An 11426-nucleotide genomic window follows, 5' to 3' on the forward strand; every position below is an offset into this window, starting at 1 on the left:
CTGTCACAGCTTATAACATCTATTAAAAATATGATATATTTCCCTTTAATCACAGACAAAGGGAAATATATCATAGAGTAGACTTCCATAAACATTGATACGTAACCAATAAAAATAAAAATAAACATTCATTATGCTACAGAGCACTTGTCGAACTCCACTCCTGCAAGTCTTCCGACAACAAGATGGTCTTTTTTCCATTCTTGCCCTCTTTAAGGTTCATGTGTGACTATTAAAAATATGAATTTAAGCCCCGTGACTATAGTTCTCCAACAATACCACTCATGTATTATCCTAGCGACAAAGACACACAAGAAAGGCTACTGGGTAGAAGAAATAAAAGATTAGATAACTAAAAGAAGATCCTATTCTTAACATATTTTCAAACATGCCTGTGGACTGACCTATTACTTTCATGCGTTCATAAAGCTGAGAAATATTGGGTAAGGGATGAGAAATGTAAGTTTAATATTATTAACCATCAATAAATACCTTTGGAGAATACAATTTTTTTATCTCATTTCCACCCATGTACAACTCCTCTAAGTTGCTCAAGGAGCCAATTCTGGCAAGAGTTAAAATAGAGAGATTAAAACTAATCAAAGAGCATTTAAGAAGACTTTTAATTTCGTTGAAGACAATGAGAAAGTCTTTTAATGAGGAAAGACAAACTAGAGATATGATAAGATGCTATTAAAACAATTTTATCATCAAAATTAATTAACAACTTTCCTTAAGTCAACTTAATTATTCTAGATATCCATAGCCTTCAAAATTGTCTTCCTAAATGAATAAAGTTTTATCCCTTTTTGAAAATCTCATTATGCTCAACTACTCTACCTTTTTGTGTTGTTCAAAGAGTTTAATTATACAGTCAACTAAAACCATGAGAAAAGAAGAAGATGTTTGGACTGAGTAAACTGAAGTTTCCGAAAGAATCTTATTTAGAGCTTTTAATTTACTCGACAAAGCAAAGAGAGAGAACCTTCAATATAGAATAAAATGTTATACATTAGAGAAATTAAAATGAGAAACAAGCTTACCTTGAAGATCAACGACGCCTTTTAATCCGATGTTATTCAGATTATTCCTTTAATGATGAGAAAGTAGACACATGTGATAATATGCATTGTTGAACATGTTACCGCCTAAGCCCGAAACTCCAAGTTACTCAACCTTGAAACTGAAATCGGCACATATAATAATAGTAATAATAATAACCGCACATAGTTTTGTGTATCAATCTAAATTAAAAAGTGATAATAAAAGTTATGTCACATAAAAGAACATTACCATTAAAATGGTTTAGTTCTCTAAACTGATTATCTAGACTTAAATTCTTGAGAGATGAATGTTGGCTCAAAGCTGATAAAATGCGACTGTCATGAAACATATTGGGAACTGAGGTAGAGACCCACGAGATTAGTCAAGTGTGATAATCTTTCAAACTACAAAACAATTCTTGTTAATAAAGACATGGAAGTAAAATTTCATTATTTAAAAGTGAGGATGGAATAACCTTCATTCTCAACGCAACCGACTATGAGATTGTCACTTAAGTAAAGTGTCTCTAGTTCTTGGAATGGAGAAAACAAAAGAAACATTTAGATACCACTCTCCTAATTCTTGATTTCTTGTGATTCAAGATCAAGAGAGATCCTCTACACCGTTGTGTTATTGCAAATAACACGTTCCCAATGACAACAGTTTGAATTTCCATTTCCCTCAAACCAATTTGGAAGACGAGTAGGATATTGAAGAAATGTTTAAGTTGAAAGAGAGCAGATCTCTCTTGCTTCAAACACCCCTCAATCCTCCATCCTTGTAAAGAAATAAACATAAAATCAACATCAGCCACATCATCACACTTTTTAACCCCATCTTTTAATAGACACACTAATTGCACTGCTTCTGTGACTACTAGAGATTAGCTTTGTGCTATTTATAATATTATTGGATCTCAATATTGTATAGACTAAAAAACATAGAAGTATTGCCTTTTCAGTGAACAACTTCATTTGTTGTAGGACATAGAAGAGGCTCAATAAGGGCAAATTATGCTGGTCCCCACTGTTGTGGAAGGAAAATTCCCATGACTGCAACTAGCTTGGAAAAATCAAATTACGCGGTTTGAGACGTTCCTCTACCATAACTACCAACTTCATTTGGTGTAGGACGAATAGAAGAGGTCAATAAGGGCAAAATTAATGCTGGTCCCCATTGTTGTGGAAGGAAAATCCCACTTCATTTGTTGTAGGACATAGAAGAGGTCAATAAGGGCAAAATTAATGCTGGGCCCCACTGTTGTGAGGAAGGAAAATTCTCATTGACGACAACTAGCCAAGAAAAATCAAACTACGTTGTTTGAGACTGCTTCTATTACGCGGTTTGAGAATTGAGATTGCTTCCTCACCATAACTAATTTAATTAAGTAATATTATATTGTTAAATAAATTATATAAACATTGTATTTTTATATTGACATATAGTGTGTTGCTCAGTGAATCAATTTCTTATACTTAATATTTATTTTATATAATCCAGATAGTATATATGAAAAGGTATAGGCGCATAACCACTTTGAAATGAAGTTAATTATTAATCACTTTGAAGATAAATTAATAAAACAATACTTGGACATATTTTTTACAGTCAAGGTCAATCAAAGTAACAAGTTTCTTAGAATCTCTTTATACATTATTGCTAGAAGTCTCTTTCCACCCAATTGTTTTCTTCAATTATAATTGATGAACAATGTTTTTAATCCTATTACATTGGACAGACTAGTGTTCACGAGATCTTTCGCTCCTTTTTTCCTAAGATTTATTAAAGTTTAAACTATTAGAAAAATGTTTAACATTAATATTTAAGTCTAAAGGTCATCTCATGTGAAAGTGAATCCAATTTTAAAGAATAATAAATCTGATGAAAAATCGACCCGAGACTTATATTAATAAATCAACATTAATATTTCAGTCAACCAAATATAAAAATTGATTAAAAGAGTTATACAATTAATTTAGATTAATATTTCCTTCCTAACCAAAAACCTTCGATAAGAGGATCAACTTAGAGCTTCTAACCAAAATTCCAAATTTCTATGATGCCACATGACCTTGGAATAACGAAGGGTATTTTAAACACCGACCCAAAACCCAATACAATACTTTTGTTTGTAAGTTGTTAAGCATACAAAATCTTCATGCTTGAACGATATCTTCTTGGGATTTAAAGTTAATAATTAACATTTAACATTGCATTAGCCAAAGAGCATAATCAAAGTGTTTTTTAAGTATTAGAATAACAATAAATGGGCCTCAAACCTTTTTGACTCTTTGGACTCAAAGCTAAAACAAAAAGCTCAGCATATGAAACATGACCCATTTTGTCTTTGCTATTGCCCCAATTTGAAAGCCACCTTTGCACCGCCAAGCCTCACTCACCCACTTGAGAATATCAATAAGAAAAACCAATTGTCATAGGTCATAACATTTATTTCATGAAGACTTACTCAAATATCATGACTCTTGAAACTTAATGCAATTTTCATACTTGATTTTCCAAAGAGATTAGTTTTGTGCTATTTGTAATATTATTGGATCTCAATATTGTATAGACTAAAAACAATAGAAGTATTGTCTTTACAGTGAACAACTTCATTTGCTGTAGGACATAGAGAGGTCAATAAGGGCAAAATTAATGCTGGTCCCCACTATTGTGGAAGGAAAATTCCCATTGATTGCAAATAGCTTGGAAAAATCAAATTAGGCGGTTTGAGAGTGCTTCCATTCGCCGGTTTGAGAGTGCTTCTTTACCATAAAATAACAACTTCATTTGCTGTAGGACATAAAAGAGGTCAATAAGGGCAAAATTAATGCTGGTCCCCATGTTGTGGAAGGAAAATTCCCATTGATTGCAACTAGCTTGGAAAAATCAAATTACGTGGTTTGAGATTGCTTCCATTACACGGTTCGAGACTGCCTTCCCTATCATAACTAGCAACTTCATTTGCTGTAGGACATGGAAGAGGTGCCCCCACTGTTGTGGAAGGAAAATTCCCATTGACTGCAACTAGCTTAGAAAAATCAGATTACGCAATTTGAGACTCTTCCATTACGCGGTATATGTGAAAAGGTATAGGCGCATAACCACTTTTGAAATGAAGTTAATTATTAATCACTTTTAAGTAAATTACAAAAACAATAATTGGTAATATTTTTTATGAGTCAAGGTCAACCAAAGTAACAAGTTTCTTAGATCTCTCTATACATTATTGCGGGAAGTCATTTTCCACCCAATTGTTTTCTTCAATTATAATTGATGAACAATTCAATTTGTTTTTAATCACTATACATTGGACACATTAGTGTTCATGAGATCTTTCGCTCCTTTTTCCAAAGGTTTATTATAAATTTATATCCTTGTTTCCATTGTGTATGAAGTAAGCTCAAATTATCTTATCCTCTCTTACTTAATTTATAGCTTTTTGTTCTTGTGGGTATTGGCTCTTAACATTTTCAATTTCTAAATGGTTTTTATTCTTGTAGGACCAAGTTGTGAAAAAAAATGTTCAAGTGGTGGAAAAACCAATTGTCACTGGTCATAACATCTATTTCATGAAGACTTGTCAAATATCATAACTCTTGAAACTTAATACAATTTCCATACTTGATTTTCCAAAGGGGCAAAGTCTACCCAAAATTTATTTAATGTAGGGCCAAGTTATGGAAAAAGATTGGAAAAACCAATTATCACGACTCAAAGACATCAATTTCATGAAAGCAAATCCAGCAATGTAGGGCCAAGATATTGTTGCTCCATGCAGTAATTGTTGTCGATGAAATAAAAACAATCACCTGAAACAAAAATTTAATCACGCACAAAGGGAAATATATCATGAAGTAGACTTCCAGAAAAATGATACATAAACAATATAAATAAAAATAAACATTCATTCTTGCCCTCTTATTCTCATTAAATTGATTTTCCTATTATTTTCTCTAGAATACCTACTTAAGAAGACATCACATTAAGGTTGTGCTGATCCATCATTAAGTAAGCAAATCCCTTTTTTGTTCCCTAGGAACTTTAATCTGTAACTAATAATTAATAATAATAAACGCAGTTACATCCAGAACTTGAACATTGCATGACAGAAATCCAAAGCATCCTTCATATAGAAATATCATTAAAACAATACTTTACTAGAGACCAAATCATCCAATCTACGAAAATAGCCAATAAGCCATTAAATTAATAAAATCAAATTAACAGCTGAACTCAAAGAAACATATCTGTACAATTGTAGCGAAATATCCTGATCATTATGCTAGGCATATGATCATCTTGAAGGTGCAATCCATGACCATAGAAGTTCCAGAAGATGTGGTATGTTCCCTAACATAAGCTTCATCTGTCGAGCAATGTGCAGTTAGAGACAACAAACCATAAGTTTAATGAAGTGTGAAAAGCTACATTATTATCAATAGATAAACAACATATAGAAACCATAATCTAATATTTAGGATAAAATTGAAAGGAAAGCCAAAAATATGAAAACTAGGATTTAATAGCATATCCATGCAGTTGAGATCAAAGATCCTTGAGTTAAATTGAGTTGAGATCTCTTTTTTACAATGGAAGGCAACTAAAAGGCGACGAAGTCTTTAACAATATATGAGTCTTTTTTACAATTACACCTGTGTGTTCTGCCTTACGTATGTAATAAAAGTAGTGTAGTGCCCTTGAGCTGCAAAGAAAACAATCACAATCTGATTAAACCAAATGCTAGAAGGCAAACCTTCCACTTTGCCATTGTCTCTCAAATGGTATTTTTTCTAAATTACTTCAGGGAGAAACATGATGAGTATGTCCAGTTCAATCTCTTACATCTTCCATCAATCCATAACCAATCTTCATAAAATCCAGAGGATAAAGGCAGCCAGAAATTCGTACGGCAAAGTAACTTGGCAATGAAAATAAAAAAACACAAGTTCTTCTTGAGACAAACCTCAATTGTCGTTGCTGCTCCTTGCACCCCTCGAGCAACAGCCTCATGTACCATTTCTCTAAGTTTAGCAGAAAAGATGAAGATGCTCTATATGAGCAGCACAAAAAGGGGATAACAACATTCAAATAGAAAAACACATTGTCAACAAACCCTGAATGGAGTTTCTGAAGAAGAGAAGAAAGATCTCGTGGTTGCTGTTTCAGAACTTGCAGTGGCCAACTTTCTGGTCCAACCAAGGGCTGAGAGGTGCTGCTCATTTGTCCCAAATTTCCTCAATATCATCTCATAACTTTTCAACCGTTCCATTCTACCCGGTTGTGAATGAGCTAGTTCTAGGTCCACTTAACATCAAGCCATGACTTTGCCATCGCCCCAGCATGCAGACTCGAGAAATAGAAGCATTAGATTTCGGAATAGATTCATCATAGTAAGTGATAAAATATTATATGAAATTAGATAAAGTTTCACAAGGTAAGAATGCTAAGGGTCAGCTATGCTGGCTATCTCTCAGCTGAATCTTGAATGAAATTTACGAAAAAAATTTCTGTTAGTTCAAGAAACTGAAGACTCACAGAATCTTTATGGTGGTAAAACTCCTACTATGAAAACAAAGCAGTGCATACATTCTCAAGGGTTTCCACAGCAAAGTGTGTAAAATTTAATTCAAAGGCCTTATAAAATAATTCAGAAATCTTGCCTACTCTAGAGAGACAAAGAACAGCATGATCAGATAAAGAGGACAGCAAGCAACGGGAATAAGCATTAAATGTTTACAGAACTCAACGTAATAATACAAGAAAGCTCTTCGATGGCTGTTTCAAGCTTACCTCTGATGTACAATAGGAAGCCCATTTCCAAAGACCACTTTCCAGTTCAATGGCTTGAAGAGTTCTATTTTTCCATTCTTCACCAGGGCTCAACAGATGGAAATAGGTCCATTCCTCCGAACGGGCATAACGTGACAGCTCGCCATGGCTGCCAAAATTGGAGTATTATGATGCCAGAAAAGGGAAATAAAACAGGAATTCTGCAATCAAAACTTCTCAAAAAATTATACCTGTCCAGCAGATCGGCAAAGGTCACATGCCTCTTCCAGTCTTCCAGCCCCTTAATAGAGTCCAGACATCTTCAAGAAGGGATTCATCCAGCTTCTGTAGACCTAAAACTGTTAATGCTACCTTAGACCAGAATTAGATGTTTAAGAAATACTCTGTCACAAACTGGAACGACAAAATCTCACCCATGGTATATTGCAAATCAACAAGTTCAACTATAAGTAAATTTGAGATCTAGAAAAAAAGCATGAAAATGGTGCACATCCTTTGGTTGCACGGAAACATTTTAAGAAACTGATTGCCAATGTACTTCCAGCAGAAACATGAAAGGACATTAGTTTCTATAATGCAACAATGTGGGTTGAACTAATGTCTTATGTTTAAGACACCACTTCCTGTGAAATAGCAAAAACATGCTTCATTCTTCACATACAGGAGACTGTTATCATACTTAAACTCTAATGTATTTAATAACATCCTTTCATGCATTGATCTGTTCTCTAAACATTCCACTCTATCAAGAGTTCAGTATCACAGTACCCCTTAACTAATATGCAACTCTAAATATGTTAGATTTCAAAAATAATGTCCTCGTTTACATTGAAATATGAACTCCTATGCATGTTATAAGCAGCCTAATATGAAAATAAACCCAACAGTTGGATATAATGATGCACAATGTCAAAATGAAAGCAATCTTAAGAGATTATGTAAGACAGTTATGAGAGTACCTTGTCATCAGGTAACTGGTGAGCATTGTTCGCGTGTGGAGCATCAAAATCTAAGTGGTGCACAGTGTTAGAACTGGAAGCTCCTTTCTTGGGAAAACGTTGTGTATGGCGCCAAATTCCAGAATTGGGAAGATAGGTACCCACATGAGATCCTCGAACCTGGAAATAATAATTAATTTGTCAAAAAAATGCAGTTGACTAACACTCTTCATAAATGATAAAAAATATTCAGTGGCAAAGTCTCATGCCCTAGAAGAGGAGTAACCAGTGATACAGAGTAAAATATTTGCATGCTAAGCAGAATAGAGGACAATTTTAAGATCTTTGGTATCACAACCAATGTCTAAATATTCATCCAGAAAAAGACATCTCAAACCCTAAAGACAATAGTCCTAATATAACATAAAATTCCACTAAAAAAGGTATGCATATTCCAACATGCAGAATTTCAGAAACTAATCACCTTGCTTTCCAATTCAAGAGCTTTAGAAGCTAATCCTTCAAGCCATTGAACAATCCGAAGGCATAATTGTGTTGTATGGTCATTCACAACAAACTGGCAAGCCTCTATATGTGATGTTGAAGGTAACTGTTATAATTAAATAGATTTAAATCAGGGTAAAACCTTCAAAAGTAGATAGATGGTCCCTATTAATGACAAAAGGAAAATATGCGCACCAGGATATGATCTTCGGGGGGTTCTACAGTCCCTGCAAGAACAACCAGAATTGTCATACTAAGACCCTAAGTTCATACGACAAGGTTTGCAGACATGAAAAATTGAAGAGGAAAGTTAACATCAAGGGGATGACATAGCACCCAACACATACATACATGAACCAGGAAGAAATTTCCATGCTGATAATACAGGGGAATGAATATCTTCAAATACATTTAGCAAATAAATTTATATCAAGGAAGAAAAAAGAAGACCAAAAAGAATACTGGATTTACATTATGCAGAAGAAAAAGAATAAGATTATGTGTTATATTACTCTTGCCTAAGACATTACTTATTTATCAACTAAATATCAATTGTAGCTGAAAATGTTTTAGAGGTAAAGATATATTACCTTTTCCATATAGGTACCACAGAAGAGACCACGAAGCGGCCTATCAAGCAGAGAGCTGAACCTTCTGCCTCATCAACTCGTCCTCCACAACCCTCAACTGTATGTTGGGACAATACCTGCAAAGCCAACAACAAAATGAAGTCAAATGGCCCCCCAAAACACTGATATTACCTAATAACCTAAAGATTTTATCAATATACTCCATGAAGTAGATAGCAGTAAGTATTCCATTTATATCTAAAAAATGAACAAGAAGATGCAATGAATGAGGTCAATCATTTCCAACTTGCTACAATGCCAGTTATTTATTATGTAACCACGGAAACAAATCAATTTGACAAAAGGGAGAATCACAGACACTACCTTAGTAATAAGGAAAAGATGTAAGCTACTGTAATTTTGTCCATACCATGACATCAAATGTCATGCATACAAGAAATACAGAACTTGAAAGAGCATAATAGCACTCACCTAATCGATTCAGATACATTCCAGCATGATCATTCAAACCTTAAAATCAGATCTTGTATAGGCATTAGCTCTGCACAAACAAATTCAAGTAAATGCTACTCTGAGCTATGGGCAGGGTGCAAAACCACAAACAAATGTGAAAGTAAACAGTTGAGAGCAAAAAGAATATAATTTTAACCACAGCATCTCTGCATAAAGACAAATGTGCTTCTTTGAATAATTTCTTATGCTCTTACAACTGTCTACCATTCAATCAAAAATAGAAACACCAGTACAGGATCTTATAAACTTGATATAAATATATATCCTCAGGAAATTAGGATTTTAATTATCTAAAGCCTGGTGTTGATAAAATATCCCCTCCCTAAAACAAATGAATAAACCAGAAATAAAAAGGTTTTGCAGAGATTTTTCGCAGAAAAATTAAAGGAAGACCAACATGAAAATGTTTATGAAAAGAAGGAAAAAAATATGCAGTCTAAAAAAGCTCAAAAGATAAATGTCATCATGCATAAACATTTTCAGCAATTAGTCCAGCATTTCCTAGAACTCACAAATAAGTTTTAGTGTAATAGTTTAACAGACTATTAACTTTATTAGTTCCTACCTCCCTAACAAGCAAAATCAATTAATAAGGCCACTCAAACAAATCCCAAGAAAATAATTACTTAATAAATATATCATTATGACAAAGTTTTAAAATAAATAAATAATGATCTCATTATGCACTCTATACGCAGAATTTACTTCAAGCACCTTGAAGAGCAGAATCCAGTAGAGATGCAAACAGAGCAAAGGTTGTCTCTCACTATCTGCCAATGCGTCATTCTCAATCTTGCAAGCTTTTAGTGACTGACTCCTAAGTGGATTGAATCAAGACCAAAGACCAACATCAGTATCAAAGATGCCATGGCTATCAATTGACGACTCCTTTACTAGCAGATTGCATTTTAACCGGTGTTCCTCCATAGTCAACGCTCTGAACCTCTTGCTTAATATTTTCAAGAATCAATGCAGTGTTAGTGGACTGTGGATATTGTCCCATCATACAACAGCGTGGGTTCATTGATCTTCAAAATGCACGTTGTTGATGAGGGGATATGCTTGAAGCTGAGTGCCTTTTCCTGCACATGCGGCATGCTTGAAAATGATTACAAAACAAAGTACAGAGAGTTAAGAAAAACTTTTTAAATTCTAATCCTCAAAAATTCCACTCTTCCCCTGAACAATTATAGAACAGTCAAAGAAAGAAAGAGACCAAACAAAATATGGAATATACTAGGAAAAGAAAATGACAAATCACAGCACATACTACAAGACAACACAAGAAGAAGCTGAGACAATGCAAAAAATAAACATTTTCCCATAAATCATGCGCCGATTTCAACCATTCCTTTTTTTTTTTCTATTCGATCGCTTCAATTTGAGGATTTCGTTCCGGTTTTCCAATTATCACTCTTAAAGGTTTCAACTTTCATCCTTTGCCTTCTTTAAAAGTGTTATGACAAAGGAACAGTCCATGGTGATCGAAGCAAAGAAGAAGTAGAACATAAAGCTGAAACCGCGAACGTTGTTTACTTCACAGCTGAACGAACTTAAATTTCATACAACTCAACTCAAAAAAATAATCTACACTCTCAAAAAAAAAAAAAAAAAAAAAATTATTAAAAAATTTTACCCGTAACGACGAAAACTTTTCCTGATGGAGAGATCTTCCGGGTCCAGGAAGCTAGAAGAGTCTCCATATCAACTCCATTACGCCGTGACGAAAAGACAGCGTCTCAGAGTTTCGAAAAAACCCCGACTGTAACTTCAACTTAAACCCTATAGGAAAGCTTAAAGAGCTCTTGCCGGGGGTTTCGTTTATTAGCATTTGAGCAAAAGGCTAAAAGAAGACGATGAACTCAAACGACAGCGTTTAAAGCTGGTTCTTCTATATAAAAACGCACCGTTTTTCCCTGGAGAGGTAAGTTTACGAATCTGGGCCCTTTGTAACTTGAATTTTTATAATTTGTAAATTATAGACTTAATAACAATTTGGTGGTTCGTTTGGTTTATTCTTTTGGATAGGATTTTGGGGATAGTA

General features: G+C 34.1%; 1 pseudogene; it reads right to left on the reverse strand.

Annotated features, from left to right (window-relative positions):
* Window positions 1-5202: 5202 nt before the first annotated feature.
* Window positions 5203-10459, reverse strand: LOC116106202 (annotated as a pseudogene).
* Between the last annotated feature and the right edge of the window lie 967 nt (window positions 10460-11426).

This window comes from Pistacia vera, unplaced genomic scaffold (genome assembly GCF_008641045.1).
Source record: "Pistacia vera cultivar Batoury unplaced genomic scaffold, PisVer_v2 Contig51, whole genome shotgun sequence".
In the NCBI taxonomy this organism is placed as follows: Eukaryota; Viridiplantae; Streptophyta; class Magnoliopsida; order Sapindales; family Anacardiaceae; genus Pistacia; species Pistacia vera.